The 16820-nt window shown below is 47.0% G+C and overlaps 17 non-coding genes across 17 annotated transcripts; 9 read left to right on the top strand and 8 right to left on the bottom strand.

Moving 5' to 3' along the window:
- Positions 1–149: 149 nt before the first annotated feature.
- TRNAK-UUU (transfer RNA lysine (anticodon UUU)) lies at positions 150–222 on the bottom strand. Its single transcript has one exon. It is a non-coding gene; the product is annotated as a tRNA-Lys (tRNA).
- Positions 223–329: 107 nt separating this feature from the next.
- Positions 330–400, top strand: TRNAG-GCC (transfer RNA glycine (anticodon GCC)). Its single transcript has one exon. It is a non-coding gene; the product is annotated as a tRNA-Gly (tRNA).
- Positions 401–1440: 1040 nt separating this feature from the next.
- Positions 1441–1511, top strand: TRNAG-GCC (transfer RNA glycine (anticodon GCC)). Its single transcript has one exon. It is a non-coding gene; the product is annotated as a tRNA-Gly (tRNA).
- Positions 1512–2372: 861 nt separating this feature from the next.
- On the bottom strand, positions 2373–2445 carry TRNAK-CUU (transfer RNA lysine (anticodon CUU)). Its single transcript has one exon. It is a non-coding gene; the product is annotated as a tRNA-Lys (tRNA).
- A 107-nt stretch (positions 2446–2552) lies between these two features.
- On the top strand, positions 2553–2623 carry TRNAG-ACC (transfer RNA glycine (anticodon ACC)). Its single transcript has one exon. It is a non-coding gene; the product is annotated as a tRNA-Gly (tRNA).
- A 1805-nt stretch (positions 2624–4428) lies between these two features.
- Positions 4429–4501, bottom strand: TRNAK-UUU (transfer RNA lysine (anticodon UUU)). The gene has a single exon. It is a non-coding gene; the product is annotated as a tRNA-Lys (tRNA).
- Positions 4502–5905: 1404 nt separating this feature from the next.
- Positions 5906–5978, bottom strand: TRNAK-CUU (transfer RNA lysine (anticodon CUU)). Its single transcript has one exon. It is a non-coding gene; the product is annotated as a tRNA-Lys (tRNA).
- Positions 5979–6451: 473 nt separating this feature from the next.
- On the top strand, positions 6452–6522 carry TRNAS-GCU (transfer RNA serine (anticodon GCU)). Its single transcript has one exon. It is a non-coding gene; the product is annotated as a tRNA-Ser (tRNA).
- Positions 6523–7383: 861 nt separating this feature from the next.
- TRNAK-CUU (transfer RNA lysine (anticodon CUU)) lies at positions 7384–7456 on the bottom strand. Its single transcript has one exon. It is a non-coding gene; the product is annotated as a tRNA-Lys (tRNA).
- A 1961-nt stretch (positions 7457–9417) lies between these two features.
- TRNAG-GCC (transfer RNA glycine (anticodon GCC)) lies at positions 9418–9488 on the top strand. Its single transcript has one exon. It is a non-coding gene; the product is annotated as a tRNA-Gly (tRNA).
- A 1433-nt stretch (positions 9489–10921) lies between these two features.
- Positions 10922–10994, bottom strand: TRNAK-UUU (transfer RNA lysine (anticodon UUU)). Its single transcript has one exon. It is a non-coding gene; the product is annotated as a tRNA-Lys (tRNA).
- A 107-nt stretch (positions 10995–11101) lies between these two features.
- TRNAG-GCC (transfer RNA glycine (anticodon GCC)) lies at positions 11102–11171 on the top strand. The gene has a single exon. It is a non-coding gene; the product is annotated as a tRNA-Gly (tRNA).
- A 1232-nt stretch (positions 11172–12403) lies between these two features.
- Positions 12404–12476, bottom strand: TRNAK-CUU (transfer RNA lysine (anticodon CUU)). Its single transcript has one exon. It is a non-coding gene; the product is annotated as a tRNA-Lys (tRNA).
- Positions 12477–12938: 462 nt separating this feature from the next.
- On the top strand, positions 12939–13009 carry TRNAS-GCU (transfer RNA serine (anticodon GCU)). The gene has a single exon. It is a non-coding gene; the product is annotated as a tRNA-Ser (tRNA).
- Positions 13010–13870: 861 nt separating this feature from the next.
- On the bottom strand, positions 13871–13943 carry TRNAK-CUU (transfer RNA lysine (anticodon CUU)). Its single transcript has one exon. It is a non-coding gene; the product is annotated as a tRNA-Lys (tRNA).
- Positions 13944–15534: 1591 nt separating this feature from the next.
- On the top strand, positions 15535–15605 carry TRNAS-GCU (transfer RNA serine (anticodon GCU)). The gene has a single exon. It is a non-coding gene; the product is annotated as a tRNA-Ser (tRNA).
- A 299-nt stretch (positions 15606–15904) lies between these two features.
- Positions 15905–15975, top strand: TRNAG-GCC (transfer RNA glycine (anticodon GCC)). Its single transcript has one exon. It is a non-coding gene; the product is annotated as a tRNA-Gly (tRNA).
- The last annotated feature ends 845 nt before the right edge of the window (positions 15976–16820 follow it).

The following is a 16820-nucleotide window of genomic DNA, read 5'->3' as shown; positions in this document are numbered from 1 at the left end:
GAGGCCCGGAATCGATTCCCGGCCAATGCAGTCCTGAGTTTTTGCTGATATGGCAGTGTATTTTGTGAAAGTGAGGACACCCATTTGCGCTGTGGTGGTGCAAGTATACAGTGTTCCACATACAATGGTACAGGAAAAGAAAAAACAACCGCCCAACGTGTGGCTCGAACCCACGACCCTGAGATTAAAAGTCTCATGCTCTACCGACTGAGCTAGCCAGGCTTGGTTGAGAATGTATGGAGGTGATGGCAAGGCAAGGCATCCTGACACTCCTGCTTTGTTTCATACACTAAAGTACACAAATAAGTGTAAAGTTAAGTATCTTTGGAGCATTGGTGGTTCAGTGGTAGAATTCTCGCCTGCCACGCGGGAGGCAAGGGTTCGATTCCCGGCCAATGCAGTCCTGAGTTTTTGCTGATATGGCAGTGCATTTTGTGAAAGTGAGGAGAGCCATTTGCGCTGTGGTGGTGCAAGTTGACAGTGTTCCACATACAATGGTACAGGAAAAGAAAAAAAACATCCGCCCAATGTGGGGCTCAAACCCACGACCCTGAAATTAAGAGTCTCATGCTTTACCGACTGAGTTAGCAATGCTTGGTAACCGAGGAGTTGTGGTGATGGCAAGGCAAGGCATCCTGACTCTCCTGCTTTGTTTTGTACACTAAAGTACATGAGTAAGTCTAAAATTAAGCATCTGTGGATCATTGGTGGTTCAGTGGTAGAAATCTAGCTGGCCACGTGGGAGGCAGGGTTCAATTCCAGGTCAATACATTCCTGAGTTTTTGCTGATAGGGCAGTGCATTTTGTGAAAGTGAGGACAGCCATTTGCGCTGTGGTGATGCAAGTATACACTGTTCCACATACAATGGTACAGGAAGAGAAAAAAACAAATGCCCAACATGGAGCTCAAATACATGACCCTAAGATTAATAGTCTTATGCTCTAGCGACTGTGCTAGTCGGGCTTGGTTACGAGGGCTTGGAGGTGATGGCAAGGCAAGGCATCCTGACACTCCTGCTTTGTTTTATACACTAAAGTACATGAGTAAGTGAAAAATTAGGCATCTGTGGAGCATTGGTGGTTCAGTGGTAGAATTCTCGCCTGCCACGCGTGAGGCCCGGAATCGATTTCCGGCCAATGCAGTCCTGAGTTTTTGCTGATATGGCAGTGTATTTTGTGAAAGTGAGGACAGCCATTTGCGCTGTTGTGGTGCAAGTATACAGTGTTCCACATACAATGGTACAGGAAAAGAAAAAACATCCGCCAAACGTGGGGCTCGAACCCACCACCCTGAGATTAAGAGTCTCATGCTCTACCGACTGAGCTATCCAGGCTTGTTGAGAATGTATGGAGGTGATGGCAAGGCAAGGCATCCTGACACTCCTGCTTTGTTTCATACACTAAAGTACACGAGTAAGTGTAAAATTAAGTATCTGTGGAGCATTGGTGGTTCAGTGGTAGAATTCTCGCCTGCCACGCGGGAGGCCCGGGTTAGATTCCCGGCCAATGCAGTCCTGAGTTTTTGCTGATATGGCAGTGCATTTTGTGAAAGTGAGGACAGCCATTTGCGCTGTGGTGGTGCAAGTTGACAGTGTTCCACATACCCTGGTACAGGAAAAGAAAAAAAACATCCGCCCAATGTGGGGCTCGAACCCACGACCCTGAGATTAAGAGTCTCATGCTTTACCGACTGAGTTAGCAATGCTTGGTAACCGAGGAGTTGTGGTGATGGCAAGGCAAGGCATCCTGACTCTCCTGCTTTGTTTTGTACACTAAAGTACATGAGTAAGTCTAAAATTAAGCATCTGTGGATCATTGGTGGTTCAGTGGTAGAAATCTAGCCGGCCACGTGGGAGGCCGGGTTCAATTCCCGGTCAATACATTCCTGAGTTTTTGCTGATAGGGCAGTGCATTTTGTGAAAGTGAGGACAGCCATTTGCGCTGTGGTGATGCAAGTATACACTGTTCCACATACAATGGTACAGGAAGAGAAAAAAACAACTGCCCAACATGGCGCTCAAATACATGACCCTAAGATTAATAGTCTTATGCTCTAGAGACTGTGCTAGTCGGGCTTGGTTACGTAGGCTTGGAGGTAATGGCAAGGCAAGGCATCCTGACACTCCTGCTTTGTTTTATACACTAAAGTACATGAGTAAGTGTAAAATTAGGCATCTGTGGAGCATTGGTGGCTCAGTGGTAGAATTCTCGCCTGCCACGCGTGAGGCCCGGAATCGATTCCCGGCAAATGCAGTCCTGAGTTTTTGCTGATATGGCAGTGTATTTTGTGAAAGTGAGGACAGCCATTTGCGCTGTGGTGGTGCAAGTATACAGTGTTCCACATACAATGGTACAGGAAAAGAAAAAACATCCGCCCAACGTGGGGCTCGAACCCACGACCCTGAGATTAAGAGTCTCATGCTCTACCGACTGAGCTAGCCAGGCTTGGTTGAGAATGTATGGAGGTGATGGCAAGGCAAAGCATCCTAACACTCCTGCTTTGTTTCATACACTAAAGTACACGAGTAAGTGTAAAATTAAGTATCTGTGGAGCATTGGTGGTTCAGTGGTAGAATTCGCGCCCACCACGCGGGAGGCCAGGGTTTGATTCCCGGCCAATGCAGTCCTGAGTTTTTGCTGATATGGCAGTGCATTTTGTGAAAGTAAGGACAGCCATTTGCGCTGTGGTGGTGCAAGTTGACAGTGTTCCACATACAATGGTGCAGGAAAAGAAAAAAAACATCCGCCCAATGTGGGTCTCGAACCCACGACCCTGAGATTAAGAGTCTCATGCTTTACCGACTGAGTTAGCAATGCTTGGTAACCGAGGAGCTGTGGTGATGGCAAGGCAAGGCATCCTGACTCTCCTGCTTTGTTTTGTACACTAAAGTACATGAGTAAGTCTAAAATTAAGCATCTGTGGATCATTGGTGGTTCAGTGGTAGAAATCTAGCCGGCCACGTGGGAGGCCGGGTTCAATTCCCGGTCAATACATTCCTGAGTTTTTGCTGATAGGGCAGTGCATTTTGTGAAAGTGAGGACAGCCATTTGCGCTGTGGTGATGCAAGTATACACTGTTCCACATACAATGGTACAGGAAGAGAAAAAAACAACTGCCCAACATGGAGCTCAAATACATGACCCTAAGATTAATAGTCTTATGCTCTAGCGACTGTGCTAGTCGGGCTTGGTTACGTAGGCTTGGATGTGATGGCAAGGCAAGGCATCCTGACACTCCTGCTTTGTTTTATACACTAAAGTACATGAGTAAGTGTAAAATTAGGCATCCGTGGAGCATTGTTGGTTCAGTGGAAGAATACTCGCCTGCCACGCGTGAGGCCCGGAATCGATTCCCAGCCAATGCAGTCCTGAGTTTTTGCTGATATGGCAGTGTATTTTGTGAAAGTGAGGACAGCCATTTGCGCTGTGGTGGTGCAAGTTGACAGTGTTCCACATACAATGGTACAGGAAAAGAAAAAAAACATCCGCCCAATGTGGGGCTCGAACCCACAACCCTGAGATTAAGAGTCTCATGCTTTACCGACTGAGTTAGCAATGCTTGGTAACCGAGGAGTTGTGGTGATGGCAAGGCAAGGCATCCTGACTCTCCTGCTTTGTTTTGTACACTAAAGTACATGAGTAAGTCTAAAATTAAGCATCTGTGGATCATTGGTGGTTCAGTGGTAGAAATCTAGCCGGCCACGTGGGAGGCCGGGTTCAATTCCCGGTCAATACATTCCTGAGTTTTTGCTGATAGGGCAGTGCATTTTGTGAAAGTGAGGACAGCCATTTGCGCTGTGGTGATGCAAGTATACACTGTTCCACATACAATGGTACAGGAAGAGAAAAAAACAACTGCCCAACATGGAGCTCAAATACATGACCCTAAGATTAATAGTCTTATGCTCTAGCGACTGTGCTAGTCGGGCTTGTTTACGTAGGCTTGGATGTGATGGCAAGGCAAGGCATCCTGACACTCCTGCTTTGTTTTATACACTAAAGTACATGAGTAAGTGTAAAATTAGGCATCTGTGGAGCATTGGTGGTTCAGTGGTAGAATTCTCACCTGCCACGCGTGAGGCCCGGAATCGATTCCCAGCCAAAGCAGTCCTGAGTTTTTGCTGATATGGCAGTGTATTTTGTGAAAGTGAGGACAGCCATTTGCGCTGTGGTGGTGTATGTATACCAGGGCTGGCCAAACCAGTCCTCGAGATCTACCAACAGTTCACATTTTCCAGACCACCTAGCTGGTGCACAGGTGCAGTCATTACTAATTAGGATGTGCTGCATTCATTCCTAACTGACAATTCTACAGATCTCCAGGAGGCCTGGAAAACATGTACTGTTGGTAGATCTCGAGGACCGGTTTGGCCAGCCCTGATGTATACAGTGTTCCACATACAATGGTACAGGAAAAGAAAAAACATCCGCCCAACGTGGGGATCGAACCCACGACCCTGAGAATAAAAGTCTCATGCTCTACCGACTGAGCTAGCCAGGCTTGGTTGAGAATGTATGGAGGTGATGGCAAGGCAAGGCATCCTGACACTCCTGCTTTGTTTCATACACTAAAGTACACGAGTAAGTATAAAGTTAAGTATCTGTGGAGCATTGGTGGTTCAGTGGTAGAATTCTCGCTTGCCACGCGGGAGGCCGGGTTCAATTCCCGGTCAATACATTCCTGAGTTTTTGCTGATAGGGCAGTGCATTTTGTGAAAGTGAGGACAGCCATTTGCGCTGTGGTGATGCAAGTATACACTGTTCCACATACAATGGTACAGGAAGAGAAAAAAACAACTGCCCAACATGGAGCTCAAATACATGACCCTAAGATTAATAGTCTTATGCTCTAGCGACTGTGCTAGTCTGGCTTGGTTACGTAGGCTTGGAGGTGATGGCAAGGCAAGGCATCCTGACACTCCTGCTTTGTTTTATACACTAAAGTACATGAGTAAGTGTAAAATTAAGCATCTGTGGAGCATTGGTGGTTCAGTGGTAGAATTCTGGCATGCCACGCGTGAGGCCCGGAATCGATTCCCGGCCAATGCAGTCCTGAGTGTTTGCTGATATGGCAGTGCATTTTGTGAAAGTGAGGACAGCCATTTGCGCTGTTGTGGTGCAAGTATACAGTGTTCCACATACAATGGTACAGGAAAAGAAAAAAAACATCCGCCCAATGTGGGGCTCGAACCCACGCCCCTGAGATTAAGAGTCTCATGCTTTACCGACTGAGTTAGCAATGCTTGGTAACCGAGGAGTTGTGGTGATGGCAAGGCATCCTGACTCTCCTGCTTTGTTTTGAACACTAAAGTACATGAGTAAGTCTAAAATTAAGCATCTGTGGATCATTGGTGGTTCAGTGGTAGAAATCTAGCCGGCCACGTGGGAGGCCGGGTTCAATTCCCGGTCAATACATTCCTGAGTTTTTGCTGATAGGGCAGTGCATTTTGTGAAAGTGAGGACAGCCATTTGCGCTGTGGTGATGCAAGTATACACTGTTCCACATACAATGGTACAGGAAGAGAAAAAAACAACTGCCCAACATGGAGCTCAAATACATGACCCTAAGATTAATAGTCTTATGCTCTAGCGACTGTGCTAGTCGGGCTTGGTTACGTAGGCTTGGAGGTGATGGCAAGGCAAGGCATCCTGACACTCCTGCTTTGTTTTATACGCTAAAGTACATGAGTAAGTGTAAAATTAGGCATCTGTGGAGCATTGGTGGTTCAGTGGTAGAATTCTCGCCTGCCACGCGTGAGGCCCGGAATCGATTCCCGGCCAATGCAGTCCTGAGTTTTTGCTGATATGGCAGTGCATTTTGTGAAAGTGAGGACAGCCATTTGCGCTGTTGTGGTGCAAGTATACAGTGTTCCACATACAATGGTACAGGAAAAGAAAAAACATCCGCCCAACGTGGGGCTCGAACCCACGACCCTGAGATAAAGAGTCTCATGCTCTACCGACTGAGCTAGTCAGGCTTGGTTGAGAATGTATGGAGGTGATGGCAAGGCAAGGCATCCTGACACTCCTGCTTTGTTTCATACACTAAAGTACACGAGTAAGTGTAAAATTAAGTAACTGTGGAGCAATGGTGGTTCAGTGGTAGAATTCTCGCCTGCCATGCAGGAGGCCTGGGTTCGATTCCCGGCCAATGCAGTCCTGAGTTTTTGCTGATATGGCAGTGTATTTTGTGAAAGTGAGGACAACCATTTGCGCTGTGGTGGTGCAAGTATACAGTGTTCCACATACAATGGTACAGGAAAAGAAAAAACATCCGCCCAAAGTGGGGCTCTAACCCACGACCCTGAGATTAAGAGTCTCATGCTCTACTGAGCTAGCCAGGCTTGGTTGAGAATGTATGGAGGTGATGGCAAGGCAAGGCATCCTGACACTCCTGCTTTGTTTCCTACACTAAAGTACACGAGTAAGTGTAAAATTAAGTATCTGTGGAGCATTGGTGGTTCAGTGGTAGAATTCTCGCCTGCTACGCGGGATGCCCAGGTTAGATTCCCGGCCAATGCAGTCCTGAGTTTTTGCTGATATGGCAGTGCATTTTGTGAAAGTGAGGACAGCCATTTTCGCTGTGGTGGTGTAAGTTGACAGTGTTCCACATACAATGGTACAGGAAAAGAAAAAAAACATCCGCCCAATGTGGGGCTCGAACCCACGACCCTGAGATTAAGAGTCTCATGCTTTACCGACTGAGTTAGCAATGCTTGGTAACCGAGGAGTTGTGGTGATTACAAGGCAAGGCATCCTGACTCTCCTGCTTTGTTTTGTACACTAAAGTACATGAGTAAGTCTAAAATTAAGCATCTGTGGATCATTGGTGGTTCAGTGGTAGAAATCTAGCCGGCCACGTGGGAGGCCGGGTTCAATTCCCGGTCAATACATTCCTGAGTTTTTGCTGATAGGGCAGTGCATTTTGTGAAAGTGAGGACAGCCATTTGCGCTGTGGTGATGCAAGTATACACTGTTCCATATACAATGGTACAGGAAGAGAAAAAAACAACTGCCCAACATGGCGCTCAAATACATGACCCTAAGATTAATAGTCTTATGCTCTAGAGACTGTGCTAGTCGGGCTTGGTTACGTAGGCTTGGAGGTAATGGCAAGGCAAGGCATCCTGACACTCCTGCTTTGTTTTATACACTAAAGTACATGAGTAAGTGTAAAATTAGGCATCTGTGGAGCATTGGTGGTTCAGTGGTAGAATTCTCGCCTGCCACGCGTGAGGCCCGGAATCGATTCCCGGCAAATGCAGTCCTGAGTTTTTGCTGATATGGCAGTGTATTTTGTGAAAGTGAGGACAGCCATTTGCGCTGTGGTGGTGCAAGTATACAGTGTTCCACATACAATGGTACAGGAAAAGAAAAAACATCCGCCCAACGTGGGGCTCGAACCCACGACCCTGAGATTAAGAGTCTCATGCTCTACCGACTGAGCTAGCCAGGCTTGGTTGAGAATGTATGGAGGTGATGGCAAGGCAAAGCATCCTAACACTCCTGCTTTGTTTCATACACTAAAGTACACGAGTAAGTGTAAAATTAAGTATCTGTGGAGCATTGGTGGTTCAGTGGTAGAATTCGCGCCTGCCACGCGGGAGGCCAGGGTTTGATTCCCGGCCAATGCAGTCCTGAGTTTTTGCTGATATGGCAGTGCATTTTGTGAAAGTGAGGACAGCCATTTGCGCTGTGGTGGTGCAAGTTGACAGTGTTCCACATACAATGGTGCAGGAAAAGAAAAAAAACATCCGCCCAATGTGGGTCTCGAACCCACGACCCTGAGATTAAGAGTCTCATGCTTTACCGACTGAGTTAGCAATGCTTGGTAACCGAGGAGCTGTGGTGATGGCAAGGCAAGGCATCCTGACTCTCCTGCTTTGTTTTGTACACTAAAGTACATGAGTAAGTCTAAAATTAAGCATCTGTGGATCATTGGTGGTTCAGTGGTAGAAATCTAGCCGGCCACGTGGGAGGCCGGGTTCAATTCCCGGTCAATACATTCCTGAGTTTTTGCTGATAGGGCAGTGCATTTTGTGAAAGTGAGGACAGCCATTTGCGCTGTGGTGATGCAAGTATACACTGTTCCACATACAATGGTACAGGAAGAGAAAAAAACAACTGCCCAACATGGAGCTCAAATACATGACCCTAAGATTAATAGTCTTATGCTCTAGCGACTGTGCTAGTCGGGCTTGGTTACGTAGGCTTGGATGTGATGGCAAGGCAAGGCATCCTGAAACTCCTGCTTTGTTTTATACACTAAAGTACATGAGTAAGTGTAAAATTAGGCATCCGTGGAGCATTGTTGGTTCAGTGGTAGAATACTCGCCTGCCACGCGTGAGGCCCGGAATCGATTCCCAGCCAATGCAGTCCTGAGTTTTTGCTGATATGGCAGTGTATTTTGTGAAAGTGAGGACAGCCATTTGCGCTGTGGTGGTGCAAGTTGACAGTGTTCCACATACAATGGTACAGGAAAAGAAAAAAAACATCCGCCCAATGTGGGGCTCGAACCCACAACCCTGAGATTAAGAGTCTCATGTTTTACCGACTGAGTTAGCAATGCTTGGTAACCGAGGAGTTGTGGTGATGGCAAGGCAAGGCATCCTGACTCTCCTGCTTTGTTTTGTACACTAAAGTACATGAGTAAGTCTAAAATTAAGCATCTGTGGATCATTGGTGGTTCAGTGGTAGAAATCTAGCCGGCCACGTGGGAGGCCGGGTTCAATTCCCGGTCAATACATTCCTGAGTTTTTGCTGATAGGGCAGTGCATTTTGTGAAAGTGAGGACAGCCATTTGCGCTGTGGTGATGCAAGTATACACTGTTCCACATACAATGGTACAGGAAGAGATAAAAACAACAGCCCAACATGGAGCTCAAATACATGACCCTAAGATTAATAGTCTTATGCTCTAGCGACTGTGCTAGTCGGGCTTGGTTACGTAGGCTTGGATGTGATGGCAAGGCAAGGCATCCTGACACTCCTGCTTTGTTTTATACACTAAAGTACATGAGTAAGTGTAAAATTAGGCATCTGTGGAGCATTGGTGGTTCAGTGGTAGAATTCTCGCCTGCCACGCGTGAGGCCCGGAATCGATTCCCGGCCAATGCAGTCCTGAGTTTTTGCTGATATGGCAGTGTATTTTGTGAAAGTGAGGACAGCCATTTGCGCTGTGTTGGTGCAAGTATACAGTGTTCCACAAACAATGGTACAGGAAAAGAAAAAACATCCGCCCAATGTGGGGCTCGAACCCTCGACCCTGAGATTAAGAGTCCCATGCTCTACCGACTGAGCTAGCCAGGCTTGGATGAGTATGTATGGAGGTGATGGCAAGGCAAGGCATCCTGACACTCCTGCTTTGTTTCATACACTAAAGTACACGAGTAAGTGTAAAATTAAGTATCTGTGGAGCATTGGTGGTTCAGTGGTAGAATTCTCGCCTGCCACGCGGGAGGCCCGGGTTCGATTCCCGGCCAATGCAGTCCTGAGTTTTTGCTGATATGGCAGTGCATTTTGTGAAAGTGAGGACAGCCATTTGCGCTGTGGTGGTGCAAGTTGACAGTGTTCCACATACAATGGTACAGGAAAAGAAAAAAAACATCCGCCCAATGTGGGGCTCGAACCCACGACCCTGAGATTAAGAGTCTCATGCTTTACCGACTGAGTTAGCAATGCTTGGTAACCGAGGAATTGTGGTGATGGCAAGGCAAGGCATCCTGACTCTCCTGCTTTGTTTTGTACACTAAAGTACATGAGTAAGTCTAAAATTAAGCATCTGTGGATCATTGGTGGTTCAGTGGTAGAAATCTAGCCGGCCACGTGGGAGGCCGGGTTCAATTCCCGGTCAATACATTCCTGAGTTTTTGCTGATAGGGCAGTGCATTTTGTGAAAGTGAGGACAGCCATTTGCGCTGTGGTGATGCAAGTATACACTGTTCCACATACAATGGTACAGGAAGAGAAAAAAACAACTGCCCAACATGGAGCTCAAATACATGACCCTAAGATTAATAGTCTTATGCTCTAGCGACTGTGCTAGTCGGGCTTGTTTACGTAGGCTTGGATGTGATGGCAAGGCAAGGCATCCTGACACTCCTGCTTTGTTTTGTACACTAAAGTACATGAGTAAGTCTAAAATTAAGCATCTGTGGATCATTGGTGGTTCAGTGGTAGAAATCTAGCCGGCCACGTGGGAGGCCGGGTTCAATTCCCGGTCAATACATTCCTGAGTTTTTGCTGATAGGGCAGTGCATTTTGTGAAAGTGAGGACAGCCATTTGCGCTGTGGTGATGCAAGTATACACTGTTCCACATACAATGGTACAGGAAGAGAAAAAAACAACTGCCCAACATGGAGCTCAAATACATGACCCTAAGATTAATAGTCTTATGCTCTAGCGACTGTGCTAGTCGGGCTTGTTTACGTAGGCTTGGATGTGATGGCAAGGCAAGGCATCCTGACACTCCTGCTTTGTTTTATACACTAAAGTACATGAGTAAGTGTAAAATTAGGCATTTGTGGAGCATTGGTGGTTCAGTGGTAGAATTCTCGCCTGCCACGCGTGAGGCCCGGAATCGATTCCCAGCCAAAGCAGTCCTGAGCTTTTGCTGATATGGCAGTGTATTTTGTGAAAGTGAGGACAGCCATTTGCGCTGTGGTGGTGCATGTATACCAGGGCTGGCCAAACCAGTCCTCGAGATCTACCAACAGTTCACATTTTCCAGACCACCTAGCTGGTGCACAGGTGCAGTCATTACTAATTAGGATGTGCTGCATTCATTCCTAACTGACAATTCTACAGATCTCCAGGAGGCCTGGAAAACATGTACTGTTGGTAGATCTCGAGGACCGGTTTGGCCAGCCCTGATGTATACAGTGTTCCACATACAATGGTACAGGAAAAGAAAAAACATCCGCCCAACGTGGGGATCGAACCCACGACCCTGATATTAAAAGTCTCATGCTCTACCGACTGAGCTAGCCAGGCTTGGTTGAGAATGTATGGAGGTGATGGCAAGGCAAGGCATCCTGACACTCCTGCTTTGTTTCATACACTAAACTACACGAGTAAGTATAAAGTTAAGTATCTGTGGAGCATTGGTGGTTCAGTGGTAGAATTCTCGCCTGCCACGCGGGAGGCCGGGTTCAATTCCCGGTCAATACATTCCTGAGTTTTTGCTGATAGGGCAGTGCATTTTGTGAAAGTGAGGACAGCCATTTGCGCTGTGGTGATGCAAGTATACACTGTTCCACATACAATGGTACAGGAAGAGAAAAAAACAACTGCCCAACATGGAGCTCAAATACATGACCCTAAGATTAATAGTCTTATGCTCTAGCGACTGTGCTAGTCGGGCTTGGTTACGTAGGCTTGGAGGTGATGGCAAGGCAAGGCATCCTGACACTCCTGCTTTGTTTTATACACTAAAGTACATGAGTAAGTGTAAAATTAGGCATCTGTGGAGCATTGGTGGTTCAGTGGTAGAATTCTCGCCTGCCACGCGTGAGGCCCGGAATCGATTCCCGGCCAATGCAGTCCTGAGTTTTTGCTGATATGGCAGTGTATTTTGTGAAAGTGAGGACAGCCATTTGCGCTGTGGTGGTGCAAGTATACAGTGTTCCACATACAATGGTACAGGAAAAGAAAAAAAACATCCGCCCAATGTGGGGCTCGAACCCACGACCCTGAGATTAAGAGTCTCATGCTTTACCGACTGAGTTAGCAATGCTTGGTAACCGAGGAGTTGTGGTGATGGCAAGGCAAGGCATCCTGACTCTCCTGCTTTGTTTTGTACACTAAAGTACATGAGTAAGTCTAAAATTAAGCATCTGTGGATCATTGGTGGTTCAGTGGTAGAAATCTAGCCGGCCACGTGGGAGGCCGGGTTCAATTCCCGGTCAATACATTCCTGAGTTTTTGCTGATAGGGCAGTGCATTTTGTGAAAGTGAGGACAGCCATTTGCGCTGTGGTGATGCAAGTATACACTGTTCCACATACAATGGTACAGGAAGAGAAAAAAACAACTGCCCAACATGGAGCTCAAATACATGACCCTAAGATTAATAGTCTTATGCTCTAGCGACTGTGCTAGTCGGGCTTGGTTACGTAGGCTTGGAGGTGATGGCAAGGCAAGGCATCCTGACACTCCTGCTTTGTTTTATACGCTAAAGTACATGAGTAAGTGTAAAATTAGGCATCTGTGGAGCATTGGTGGTTCAGTGGTAGAATTCTCGCCTGCCACGCGTGAGGCCCGGAATCGATTCCCGGCCAATGCAGTCCTGAGTTTTTGCTGATATGGCAGTGCATTTTGTGAAAGTGAGGACAGCCATTTGCGCTGTTGTGGTGCAAGTATACAGTGTTCCACATACAATGGTACAGGAAAAGAAAAAACATCCGCCCAACGTGGGGCTCGAACCCACGACCCTGAGATAAAGAGTCTCATGCTCTACCGACTGAGCTAGTCAGGCTTGGTTGAGAATGTATGGAGGTGATGGCAAGGCAAGGCATCCTGACACTCCTGCTTTGTTTCATACACTAAAGTACACGAGTAAGTGTAAAATTAAGTAACTGTGGAGCAATGGTGGTTCAGTGGTAGAATTCTCGCCTGCCATGCAGGAGGCCTGGGTTCGATTCCCGGCCAATGCAGTGCTGATATGGCAGTGTATTTTGTGAAAGTGAGGACAACCATTTGCGCTGTGGTGGTGCAAGTATACAGTGTTCCACATACAATGGTACAGGAAAAGAAAAAACATCCGCCCAAAGTGGGGCTCTAACCCACGACCCTGAGATTAAGAGTCTCATGCTCTACTGAGCTAGCCAGGCTTGGTTGAGAATGTATGGAGGTGATGGCAAGGCAAGGCATCCTGACACTCCTGCTTTGTTTCCTACACTAAAGTACACGAGTAAGTGTAAAATTAAGTATCTGTGGAGCATTGGTGGTTCAGTGGTAGAATTCTCGCCTGCTACGCGGGATGCCCAGGTTAGATTCCCGGCCAATGCAGTCCTGAGTTTTTGCTGATATGGCAGTGCATTTTGTGAAAGTGAGGACAGCCATTTTCGCTGTGGTGGTGTAAGTTGACAGTGTTCCACATACAATGGTACAGGAAAAGAAAAAAAACATCCGCCCAATGTGGGGCTCGAACCCACGACCCTGAGATTAAGAGTCTCATGCTTTACCGACTGAGTTAGCAATGCTTGGTAACCGAGGAGTTGTGGTGATTACAAGGCAAGGCATCCTGACTCTCCTGCTTTGTTTTGTACACTAAAGTACATGAGTAAGTCTAAAATTAAGCATCTGTGGATCATTGGTGGTTCAGTGGTAGAAATCTAGCCGGCCACGTGGGAGGCCGGGTTCAATTCCCGGTCAATACATTCCTGAGTTTTTGCTGATAGGGCAGTGCATTTTGTGAAAGTGAGGACAGCCATTTGCGCTGTGGTGATGCAAGTATACACTGTTCCATATACAATGGTACAGGAAGAGAAAAAAACAACTGCCCAACATGGCGCTCAAATACATGACCCTAAGATTAATAGTCTTATGCTCTAGAGACTGTGCTAGTCGGGCTTGGTTACGTAGGCTTGGAGGTAATGGCAAGGCAAGGCATCCTGACACTCCTGCTTTGTTTTATACACTAAAGTACATGAGTAAGTGTAAAATTAGGCATCTGTGGAGCATTGGTGGTTCAGTGGTAGAATTCTCGCCTGCCACGCGTGAGGCCCGGAATCGATTCCCGGCAAATGCAGTCCTGAGTTTTTGCTGATATGGCAGTGTATTTTGTGAAAGTGAGGACAGCCATTTGCGCTGTGGTGGTGCAAGTATACAGTGTTCCACATACAATGGTACAGGAAAAGAAAAAACATCCGCCCAACGTGGGGCTCGAACCCACGACCCTGAGATTAAGAGTCTCATGCTCTACCGACTGAGCTAGCCAGGCTTGGTTGAGAATGCATGGAGGTGATGGCAAGGCAAAGCATCCTAACACTCCTGCTTTGTTTCATACACTAAAGTACACGAGTAAGTGTAAAATTAAGTATCTGTGGAGCATTGGTGGTTCAGTGGTAGAATTCGCGCCTGCCACGCGGGAGGCCAGGGTTTGATTCCCGGCCAATGCAGTCCTGAGTTTTTGCTGATATGGCAGTGCATTTTGTGAAAGTGAGGACAGCCATTTGCGCTGTGGTGGTGCAAGTTGACAGTGTTCCACATACAATGGTGCAGGAAAAGAAAAAAAACATCCGCCCAATGTGGGTCTCGAACCCACGACCCTGAGATTAAGAGTCTCATGCTTTACCGACTGAGTTAGCAATGCTTGGTAACCGAGGAGCTGTGGTGATGGCAAGGCAAGGCATCCTGACTCTCCTGCTTTGTTTTGTACACTAAAGTACATGAGTAAGTCTAAAATTAAGCATCTGTGGATCATTGGTGGTTCAGTGGTAGAAATCTAGCCGGCCACGTGGGAGGCCGGGTTCAATTCCCGGTCAATACATTCCTGAGTTTTTGCTGATAGGGCAGTGCATTTTGTGAAAGTGAGGACAGCCATTTGCGCTGTGGTGATGCAAGTATACACTGTTCCACATACAATGGTACAGGAAGAGAAAAAAACAACTGCCCAACATGGAGCTCAAATACATGACCCTAAGATTAATAGTCTTATGCTCTAGCGACTGTGCTAGTCGGGCTTGGTTACGTAGGCTTGGATGTGATGGCAAGGCAAGGCATCCTGAAACTCCTGCTTTGTTTTATACACTAAAGTACATGAGTAAGTGTAAAATTAGGCATCCGTGGAGCATTGTTGGTTCAGTGGTAGAATACTCGCCTGCCACGCGTGAGGCCCGGAATCGATTCCCAGCCAATGCAGTCCTGAGTTTTTGCTGATATGGCAGTGTATTTTGTGAAAGTGAGGACAGCCATTTGCGCTGTGGTGGTGCAAGTTGACAGTGTTCCACATACAATGGTACAGGAAAAGAAAAAAAACATCCGCCCAATGTGGGGCTCGAACCCACAACCCTGAGATTAAGAGTCTCATGTTTTACCGACTGAGTTAGCAATGCTTGGTAACCGAGGAGTTGTGGTGATGGCAAGGCAAGGCATCCTGACTCTCCTGCTTTGTTTTGTACACTAAAGTACATGAGTAAGTCTAAAATTAAGCATCTGTGGATCATTGGTGGTTCAGTGGTAGAAATCTAGCCGGCCACGTGGGAGGCCGGGTTCAATTCCCGGTCAATACATTCCTGAGTTTTTGCTGATAGGGCAGTGCATTTTGTGAAAGTGAGGACAGCCATTTGCGCTGTGGTGATGCAAGTATACACTGTTCCACATACAATGGTACAGGAAGAGATAAAAACAACAGCCCAACATGGAGCTCAAATACATGACCCTAAGATTAATAGTCTTATGCTCTAGCGACTGTGCTAGTCGGGCTTGGTTACGTAGGCTTGGATGTGATGGCAAGGCAAGGCATCCTGACACTCCTGCTTTGTTTTATACACTAAAGTACATGAGTAAGTGTAAAATTAGGCATCTGTGGAGCATTGGTGGTTCAGTGGTAGAATTCTCGCCTGCTACGCGTGAGGCCCGGAATCGATTCCCGGCCAATGCAGTCCTGAGTTTTTGCTGATATGGCAGTGTATTTTGTGAAAGTGAGGACAGCCATTTGCGCTGTGTTGGTGCAAGTATACAGTGTTCCACAAACAATGGTACAGGAAAAGAAAAAACATCCGCCCAATGTGGGGCTCGAACCCTCGACCCTGAGATTAAGAGTCCCATGCTCTACCGACTGAGCTAGCCAGGCTTGGATGAGTATGTATGGAGGTGATGGCAAGGCAAGGCATCCTGACACTCCTGCTTTGTTTCATACACTAAAGTACACGAGTAAGTGTAAAATTAAGTATCTGTGGAGCATTGGTGGTTCAGTGGTAGAATTCTCGCCTGCCACGCGGGAGGCCCGGGTTCGATTCCCGGCCAATGCAGTCCTGAGTTTTTGCTGATATGGCAGTGCATTTTGTGAAAGTGAGGACAGCCATTTGCGCTGTGGTGGTGCAAGTTGACAGTGTTCCACATACAATGGTACAGGAAAAGAAAAAAAACATCCGCCCAATGTGGGGCTCGAACCCACGACCCTGAGATTAAGAGTCTCATGCTTTACCGACTGAGTTAGCAATGCTTGGTAACCGAGGAATTGTGGTGATGGCAAGGCAAGGCATCCTGACTCTCCTGCTTTGTTTTGTACACTAAAGTACATGAGTAAGTCTAAAATTAAGCATCTGTGGATCATTGGTGGTTCAGTGGTAGAAATCTAGCCGGCCACGTGGGAGGCCGGGTTCAATTCCCGGTCAATACATTCCTGAGTTTTTGCTGATAGGGCAGTGCATTTTGTGAAAGTGAGGACAGCCATTTGCGCTGTGGTGATGCAAGTATACACTGTTCCACATACAATGGTACAGGAAGAGAAAAAAACAACTGCCCAACATGGAGCTCAAATACATGACCCTAAGATTAATAGTCTTATGCTCTAGCGACTGTGCTAGCCGGGCTTGTTTACGTAGGCTTGGATGTGATGGCAAGGCAAGGCATCCTGACACTCCTGCTTTGTTTTATACACTAAAGTACATGAGTAAGTGTAAAATTAGGCATCTGTGGAGCATTGGTGGTTCAGTGGTAGAATTCTCACCTGCCACGCGTGAGGCCCGGAATCGATTCCCAGCCAAAGCAGTCCTGAGTTTTTGCTGATATGGCAGTGTATTTTGTGAAAGTGAGGACAGCCATTTGCGCTGTGGTGGTGTATGTATACCAGGGCTGGCCAAACCAGTCCTCG

The sequence above is a fragment of the Pseudophryne corroboree genome, chromosome 3, assembly GCF_028390025.1.
Source record: "Pseudophryne corroboree isolate aPseCor3 chromosome 3, aPseCor3.hap2, whole genome shotgun sequence".
Lineage (NCBI taxonomy): Eukaryota > Metazoa > Chordata > Amphibia > Anura > Myobatrachidae > Pseudophryne > Pseudophryne corroboree.
Note: the sequence above shows the minus strand (reverse complement) of the source record. Positions and strands in the feature narration are given on the sequence as shown.